The sequence below is a fragment of the Lissotriton vulgaris genome, chromosome 2_1 (genome assembly GCF_964263255.1).
Source record: "Lissotriton vulgaris chromosome 2_1, aLisVul1.2, whole genome shotgun sequence".
Classification (NCBI taxonomy): domain Eukaryota; kingdom Metazoa; phylum Chordata; class Amphibia; order Caudata; family Salamandridae; genus Lissotriton; species Lissotriton vulgaris.
In genome coordinates, this window is record NC_141687.1 from 1,182,244,508 (window position 1) to 1,182,253,468 (window position 8,961).

An 8,961-nucleotide genomic window follows, 5' to 3' on the forward strand; every position below is an offset into this window, starting at 1 on the left:
GAGCCCCGACAGTGGAGACCGGCCCCGGTGGTGTCGGAAGTATAGGGGCGGCGGTGACAAAGGCTGAAGAGGGCTGATAGCACTTTTTAGCCGAGAGAGAGCGGAGGACCTGGTGAGGCCGCGGGCCGCACAAGATGGCAGTGGCGCGGCAGTGACGGCTCCTGGAGCACAGCAGAGCTGGAGGAGTAGTCAGGGTTCGACTCAGGGGTGAACTGCTATCTTGGGGGATGGCGGTGACCAGGGCAGGGGAGGAGGCCTGGACTGTTCCTGGTGAGGAGGGGGCACACGGAGGAGCCTCGGTGGGCCAGGGTACCTGTGGCGGTGGCCTGAACAAAAATGGCGGCTGCGCGGTCCTAACAGCCCCGAGAATACTGTGGGGCTCGAGAGCGGATGAGTGGCTGCCCTGCACTGTCTCCCAGGGAGCGGGTCGTGGAGAGTTGGTGGCGGCCGGAACCCGAGCTATCGCTGGTGAGGTGGAGTTACGGGGAGGAGCTGCGGCGGACCCCGGGTCCTGACAAGTGACCAACTGCTTGAGCGGGAAGTGCAGGACCGCAGACGCAGCAAGGACCCCACACGACCAGTGCAGTCTGCAACGCACGTCGGCAGGTACCCCCCCCCTACATGGTGGAGGGATCGGGGGAGGGCGAGCTCCTGAACTGAGCGTGGTGAGTCTAGTCAGCGTCTCGAGGCGGAGGCTCTTGGGCCTCGCAGCGAGAAGCGGAGGGGCGCGAGGAGAAGGCGTCGGTCGGATCTGGTGCTGGGTGAGGCCTGGGATCGGGCTGAAGAGCAGGCAATGGCAGCAACCTGAGAGAGACATTGAGGGGGCAGAGGGACTGATTGTAATACGCCGTGTGAGGCCCCATCAGATGAACTGGATGAGGTGGACCCACAGAGAGGGAGGCATGCTTCTGTGAGACGGTCCTGGACGCTGGCTGTGAGGGGTAGATAGCCCTCCCCTGCAGGTGCTGGACGACTTAACCAGCGAGGCCGCGAGCTGCGCAAAATGGCAGCTGTGCGGTAACAGCGGAGCCCGGAGTGCGGTGGTGCTAGGTGCTGACTTGGGGACGGTCCGGCACTGCAGACACGGCGGCTGGAGCAGTACCCGGAGCAGAAGTGGAGACCGGGACTGCTACTGGTGAGGAGGCGGCGCCAAGAGGAGCCTCCGTGGACCAGGCGCTCGGCAACTGCGGGCTGTTTAAAATGGCTACCGCGTTGCTCTAACGGCCCCGGAGGTAGAGGACTTGGCCGGCCACCACCTGGTGTTCATGCCCTGAGTGCGGAGCAAGCGTCAGCTGCGACAGTAAGAGCCCGCCCAAGTGACGGTGAGGAGGCGGTGCAGGGAGGAGCTGTAGAGGACCCCGGGACCTGGCGAGTTCCCCCACATGGGAGAGGGGCCTGGAAGGAGTCGGCTGAGGCGGGGTCTTGGCCCCCTGAGGCGGCGGTCACAGACGGGTGAGCGAGAAAGCAGTTGCCCCCCCTCATGGTAGAGCGCATAGGGGGAGAGCGTTTAGTTGTGCGGCCTGCGGAGTGCAGAGGCAGCGCAGCGGAGAGAAGGACACGGGGCCCTACAGCGAGTGCAAGAAGGGTGCGAGGAGCAAGGTCCAGGAGGCCATGGTGAGGCCCTAGAGCGGGAAGTGGCAAGGAGAGGCCTGCGGGTGGACTGGTACGGCAGCAGTGGCGCCTTGTGTGGTCCTTGGGCAGCCCGCGGAGCGGGTGAAGCTTAGAGAGCAGCGCTGCAGGGGACGCCAGTGCCGACCATTGTGGAGGAGGAGTGACGGTGGACCGGTAAAGGGAGGCACCTGCGGAGTGGAGTGGTGGGCTGTGAGAAGTTGGCCTGATATGTGATGTTTCCAATTCTGGAACCACCTTGTATCAGTCCAAACAATCCCTTTTGGTGTCTGGTTGTAAGTCAACCTTATTAGACAAGCTATCCTAGTGGTAGCATGGACTAAGCAGCCTTAAAGGCTAAACTCAAGAGGTCCTGTTAAGCGAGCTGTTTTACCAATCACAATACTGTAATACCAAATGAAAGGACACAACACAAGTTATATATAAAAATATATGTATTTATTTCTAAAATAATCCGCTGTACTCTTTATGAGTGCAGAGGCACAAGCGTTAAAACAAAAGTACAGTTAAACATATGAAAGTTGCACAATTATGGATGAGGCTAGGGGGCCACGCAAACCATATAATAAAAAAGTGGTATAAGAGATACCAATCGAACAGTGGTTAGGCCTAGGGCCTAGGGAATCGCTGGGAGCAGTCAGGACTAGCATTGCTGAAGTCGGGAAAAGCCAGCGGGATTCGGGTGCAGCGCTTAAAGCACACGCACGCACCAATGCAAAGTCTAGGGTGCGTAAAAGTTATAAAGTTATAGTTTAAGGAGACTTCCGCTTAATCTAGCAGAATGAAACTTTAGACACATACACTAGAGGTGTGTACCAGTGTGGGAACACCGGCATCGATGAGTTACCTCACCCACAGGAAGCGGGTGCACAGGTGCAAAGTAGTGTCGGGTTTTGCCACGCAGGTTGATGGTGCTTGGAGCTGAAGATGCTGCAGCGTCGTGAAGGAGAAGTGTCCGGTGTGATCCAAGGGTGGATAAGAGTTGTAGAGTACCTGAAAGCAGAGGGGACAGAGTCTGAGTCACTCAACAGTGACCAGGATGGAAACAGGACGGAACCAGGTAATGTCGGGCGCAATCAGGTGGTTGTCGAGGAGCTTCTCTCCGCTGCCACATGGGCTCTAGGGCATCTGCGACAACCAAGAGCTGTCCCACGAAGACTCTCACCGTCGGCGCTGTCGGCTTCAGAATTGGAGCAAACAACACTTGGCAAGAGCAATCCACGCAGGACTGGAAGATTGCTTCTCACTCCGACCGGGAGGGTCAGAGCGGGTGCTCCTTTTCAGAGAAGTGGGTGCAAGTCTGGAGCAACCAGAATCACAAGTTAGATTTCGTAGTTCATCGGCACAGGGGCCACAAGCCAACGGGCAAGTGATCGGGCCAACGCGTTGAGCTAAAAGAAGCAGAAGGGCCTCACGCAGCACTCAGTGAGTATGGAGGGGTGAGCTTCGGTGCAAAAGAGGCTCAGGGCTGGGGCTTCTCAAACCCCAATGTACAGCTTCAAGGGTCACTTGTGGGCTGCACGGTCAGCGTCTCGTGGTTTCTCCAAGATGGCGGGCTCCACGCTTCCTGCCGCCTCCACGGGTCTCAGCTCTGCAGGGACTGTGGATCGGGCTGTTAGAAGGCAGGCACGCTTGGTCTTGTCGGTCTCTGTTGCTCGAGTTCTGGCGGGAACTGCAACAAAGCAAACACTAAGGTGCTGGATGGTGCCTGTTTGCACAGGGTGGTCACTTCTTGACCACAAGGGAGATTCTTCAGTCTTCTACGTCGAGTAGGATGTCGAAGGGTCCAGAGTTTCATTTCTTATGTTCCATCAGGATATTCTGAGTGCGTTGGCACTGCTCCCATTCTTATACCAATCTAGGGGGCTGGATTACCTGCTAGGTCCCCTCCTGTGGGTGGGACCCAGGAAGGGGGTGGTTACACCCCTTTCCCTTTGTCCAGGTCACGCTGGGACTGGGGCAGGGATGCCCCAGAACCGGTTTGACCGGATTATGCAAGGGGAAGCCTTGTGCTCCCCAGGCAGTGTCTGGTTTCTTTCAAACCTCCCTGCTACAATCCACTATCTCCTGTTTGGGGTGGTATGACACCTCCCCACGAGAGGAAAGCCTTTGACCAGGCCTCCTGTGCTGAGTTTCGGTCGGCAGCAGGAGGTCATACTCGTGTCTGTGGCAGAAGCGTCCATTTTGTGATGCTGAGGCTCTTTATCAACCACGTTTCAGTAAAGTAACATGTCTTCTCCCTCTAGAAGGGTGGAATGTTTTCCCCGTTGACAGGACTGTCAAGGGGATAGTATTCCAAATCGTATGACACCTTACACGACATGTTTTGATAAAGCCAAACCAAAGTTGACATATAACCACAAGGATTATAATGCACTTAAGAGAATATGGTATGGCATTATCCCGGAACAGCTTAGGGACTGGTTCCCGACAGCTGCAGACAGGCTCATCTCATGCTCGAGCTCCATCTCACATCAAACCACGCACTCTGCCTCCAGGATTGATAAGGCCTTCCATAGGAGTGACTCACAGGTTTATATGTATCCTGAGATAGGTTTAGATATAGGTATACTATATCTAAGCAAGGGGTGATTACACCCACTTGCCCCAGCTGAGTGATCAGCCAGTTGTGTCAATTTAAGAACCAGTCAGGGGTGGCAAAAGCTATGCTGCAGCCACTGGTAGGACTTGGTGGCACCTATGCCCTGAGCACCTATAGTGCATGGTACAGGGGCTGACAAGGAGTCCAGTTCCAATTGGGTTATGTACCTATAGTACATGTATTTGAATTTAGAGAGAGAACAGCAGGCTGGAGGTCTGATTAGCAGGCCCACAGCCTCATTAAGTCGAAAACCAGTGAAGCAAAAAGCAGAAATTGGGGTGACCATTGGATAGCAGACCCTACTCTCCTACGCAACCCCCCCCCCCCCCAAACGCAGGGACATTAAACTTAACCTTGACCAGATAAGTCTTCATGTTCTAAGTGGAAGTACCTGGAAAGACCATCTGCATTACCATTGTCAGTCACTGGGCGGTGCTCCACTGTAAAGTCCATCCCCTGTAGGGAAATGGACCACCTGAGTAGTTTGGGGTTTTCACCCTTCATCTGATTTAGCCACAAGAGGGGCTTATGGTCTGTCTGAATTAGGAAGTGAGTTCCAAACAAGTATGGCCTCAACTTCTTCAGGGCCCAAACCACAGCAAAGGCCTCCCTCTCAATAACTGACCAACGTCTCTCCCTGGGGGTCAGCCTTCTGCTAATAAAAGCAATGGGCTGGTTATGACCATCTGTATTCAGTTGTGAAAGCACAGCTCCCACCCCAACTCAGAAGAATCTGTCTGTACAATGAACTGTTTGGAGTAGTCAGGAGTCTTTAGGATAGGTGCAGACCACATGGCCTTCTTCAGGTAATCAAATGCCTTTGGACAGCTAACTCTCCACTATACCTTTTTGGGCATCTTCTTGGATATCAAGTCATTTAATGGTGTCACAATGGACCCATAGTTCTTCACAAACTTTCTGTAATACCCAGTCAGGCCCAAGAAGGCTCTGACTTGTGTCTGGGTAGTTGGAGGAGCCCAGTCCTGTATGGTCTGGATTTTGCTCTCCAATGGTTGAACCTGACCCCCACCTACTAGGTGGCCTAGGTACACAACCTTGCTCTGCCCTATCTGGCACTTAGTAGCCTTGATAGTCAGGCCTGCCTTTTGCAGGGCCTCCAGAACCTTCTTCAGGTGGATCAGGTGATCCTCCCAGGTGGAGCTAAAGACAGCAATATCATCTAGATATGCTGCACAAAAGTCATCCAACCCAGCAAGGACTTGATTCACCAACCTTTGGAAGGTGGCAGGTGCATTCTTCAAACCAAAGGGCATTACCACAAACTGATAATGTCCACTAGGGGTAGTGAATGCTGTTTTGGCTTTTGACTCTTCAGCTAACCTGATCTGCCAGTAGCCAGCTGTCAAATCAAATGTGCTCAGAAACTTGGCAGAAGCCAATTTATCAATGAGCTCATCTGCTCTTGGAATGGGATGTGCATCTGTCCTAGTGACAGCATTGAGACCTCTGTAGTCCACACAAAACCTAATTTCTCTCTTTCCATCTTTGGTATGGAGTTTTGGCACAAGGACTACTGGGCTGGCCCATGGGCTCTCAGATGGCTCAATCACTCCAAGCTCAAGCATCTTTTGCACCTCAGCCTTTATACAATCCCTGACATGGTCAGGTTGCCTGTAGATTTTATTCTTCACAGGCAGACTGTCACCAGTGTCCACCTCATGGGTGCACCAGTTAGTGTGACTGGGTGTGAGTGAAAACATGTGTCTGTGGGCCTGCAACACTTGTCTGCAGTCCACCTGTTGCTGCTCAGTGATGCTGCCTGCCAAGGCTACTCCATCAACTGAACCATCATCAGGGTTCTGGGAAAGCAGGTCTGGGAGAGGGTCACTCTCCTCCTCCTGATCCCCATCTGTGGCCATGACCAGGGTCATTTCCTCCCTGTCAACAAATGCTTTCAAACGATTTACATGGAGCACCCTGTGGGGGCTCCTAGGGGTTCCAAAGTCAACCACATAGGTGACTTCACCCTTTTTCTCAACAATGGGGTAGGGTCCAGTCCATTTGTCCTGGAGTGCTGCTGGGGCCACTGGCTCCAACACCCACACCATCTGCCCTGGTTTGAACTCAACCAGAACAGCCTTTTGGTCATGCCAAGCTTTCTGTAATTCTTGACTGGCCTCCAGGTTTTTGGGTGCTCTCTCCATGTATTCAGCCATCCTGGAGCGGAGACCAAGTACATAGGCCACAACATCTAGCTTAGGCTTTTTGAGAGGTAACTCCCATCCTTCCTTCACCAAACATAGTGGACCCCTCACAGGATGGCCAAACAAAAGTTCAAAAGGGCTGTAGCCAACCCCCTTCTGTGGGACCTCTCTGTAAGCAAAGAGCAAGCAGGGTAAAAGGGTGTCCCATTTCCGCCTAAGCTTCTCTGGTAATCCTTTTATCATTCCCTTGAGGGTCTTGTTGAATCTCTCCACAAGCCTATTGCACTGTGGGTGATAGGGTGTGGTAAACTTGTAGTTTACTCCACACTCCTTCCACATTGCCTTTAAGTATCCAGACATGTAGTTGGTACCTCTGTCTGAAAGAACCTCCTTTTTAAAACCCACTCTTGAGAAAACTGCAAGAAGGGCCTTTGCCACAACGGGTGCTGTTGTGGTCCTCAGGGGAACTGCCTCTGGATACCTGGTGGCATGATCCACTACCACCAGTATAAATCTGTGCCCAGATGCTGTTTGAGGATCCATGGGACCCACAATGTCTATTCCAACTCTTTCAAAGGGTACCACCACCACAGGTAGTGGTATCAGGGGGGCCTTTGTTGTGCCACCTGACTTACCACTGGCTTGGCAAGTGACACAGGAGCGACAAAACTCCTTGTCATTTTCTGACATATGAGGCCAGTGAAAGTGAGGGATAAGCCTGTCCCAAGTCTTGTTCTGGCCTAAGTGTCCTGCAAGGGGAATATCATGGGCCAAGGTAAGAAGGAAGCCCCTAAACGTCAAAGGTATGACCAACCTCCTGGAAGCACAAGGCTTGGGGTCTCTAGCCTCTGAGTAAAGGAGCCCATCATCCCAATATACTTTATGGGTACCTTGAGCATTCCCTGCAGCCTCAGCAGCAGCTTGCTGTCTGAGGAGTTCAAGAGAAGGGCAATCTAATTGGACCTGCCCCAGGTCTGCCCTTGAGGGTCCCCCTGTCCCCAGAAACTCAACCTGATCAGGTTCAAGCTCCTCAGAGACAGTCTCCTCTTGGAATGCAGAATCAGCTTCCTGTGAAGTCTGATCCTCAACCTGGGGCAAGTGGGAAGGCACAGCCTTAACCCTCTTGCTCTTTCTCTTGGGTTTTGGTTGGTCTATTGTTACAAGATCCACCACTGGTTCAGGAAGGCACTTCTAAGCCTGAGTCCTTGTCACTGCAAGGACATGTGCTGAAATCCCTAGCATTTCTGCATGAGTCCTGTACACCACTTCTGACCAAACTGAGCTTTCAAGATCATTGCCTAACAGACGGTCTACTGGGAGGTCTGCACTCACAACAATTTTCTTTAGGCCATTTACCCCTCCCCAGGAGAAGTTCACAACAGCCACACTATGTGTAGTAGTGGTGTTGCTTGCATTGGTCACTAGGTAACTTTCCCCTAGTACAATCTGTCCAGGGTCCACAAAGTCAGGTGTCACCATAGTGACACTGGCACAAGTGTCCCTGTAGGCCTGAGCCAGTTTCTCATTTATCAAAGGTGTCTGCCTATACTTGCCCAGGTTACTGGGACTCACAGTAGTGGTCAAGGATAAGCCCACATCATAAAGCAGAACTGCCTGAGTAGGGACTCTGACTAGGCCAGATTCCATCACAGTACCCAGGGTTAACCCTACTATGCCCTTAGGTTGTGCACTACCACTGCTGACTGTACTAGGGGGTGCAGGTGCTTTAGGAGCTGCAGTGGTAGGAACTGGATTTTTCTTGGTGCATTCACTCCCCCAATGGGAAATGGACTTACAAGTATTGCACCAAGGTTTCTTTGGGCCATCATTCTTCTTCTTTTTGTTACCATTTTGGGAACCACCCTCCTTATTAGAATTTTGTGGGCCTGAAGAAGACTTCTGGTCTTTTTCTTTATCTTTCTTATCCCCACCCTTCTGGTCTGTTTTCTTCTGGTCACCACCATGGTTCTGGGGTTTCTGCCTAATCCTTGTTCTGACCCATTTGTCCGCCTTCTTTCCCAATTCTTGGGAAGAGGTCAAATCAGAGTCAATAAGGTTTTGATGCAACAGCTGGTTCTGACAGTTATTAAGGATCTGCTCTCTCATTATAAGATTGTACAATCCTGTATAGTCTGAGACTTTACTTCCCTGCAGCCAACCCTTCAGAGCCTTAGTGGCACAATCAACAAAATCAGTCGAGTCCTGAGTCTGTGCTTTTTTGGGTGTCTCTGAACAACAACCTGTATTGCTCAGTGGTTAGGCCAAACCCTTCATAAGAGCACTCTTCAGGACAGAGTAGTTTTTGGCATCCTCAGGTCTAACTGTGAGGAGCATATCCCTCCCTTTCTCGGAAAAGGAGTACCATAAAATTGCAGCCCACTGATCCTGAGGAATCTGCTGTACCATGCAGGCTCTCTCAAGAGCAGTCATCCATTTGTGGATGTCATCCCCTTCCTTGTAGGGGGGCACCATTTTTGTCAGGTTTCTATTGTCATAGCCCCTGTCTTTCTCTCTAGGAATATTGCTGCCACCAGTGGAATCTAGTCCACACAACTTTTGTTCTCT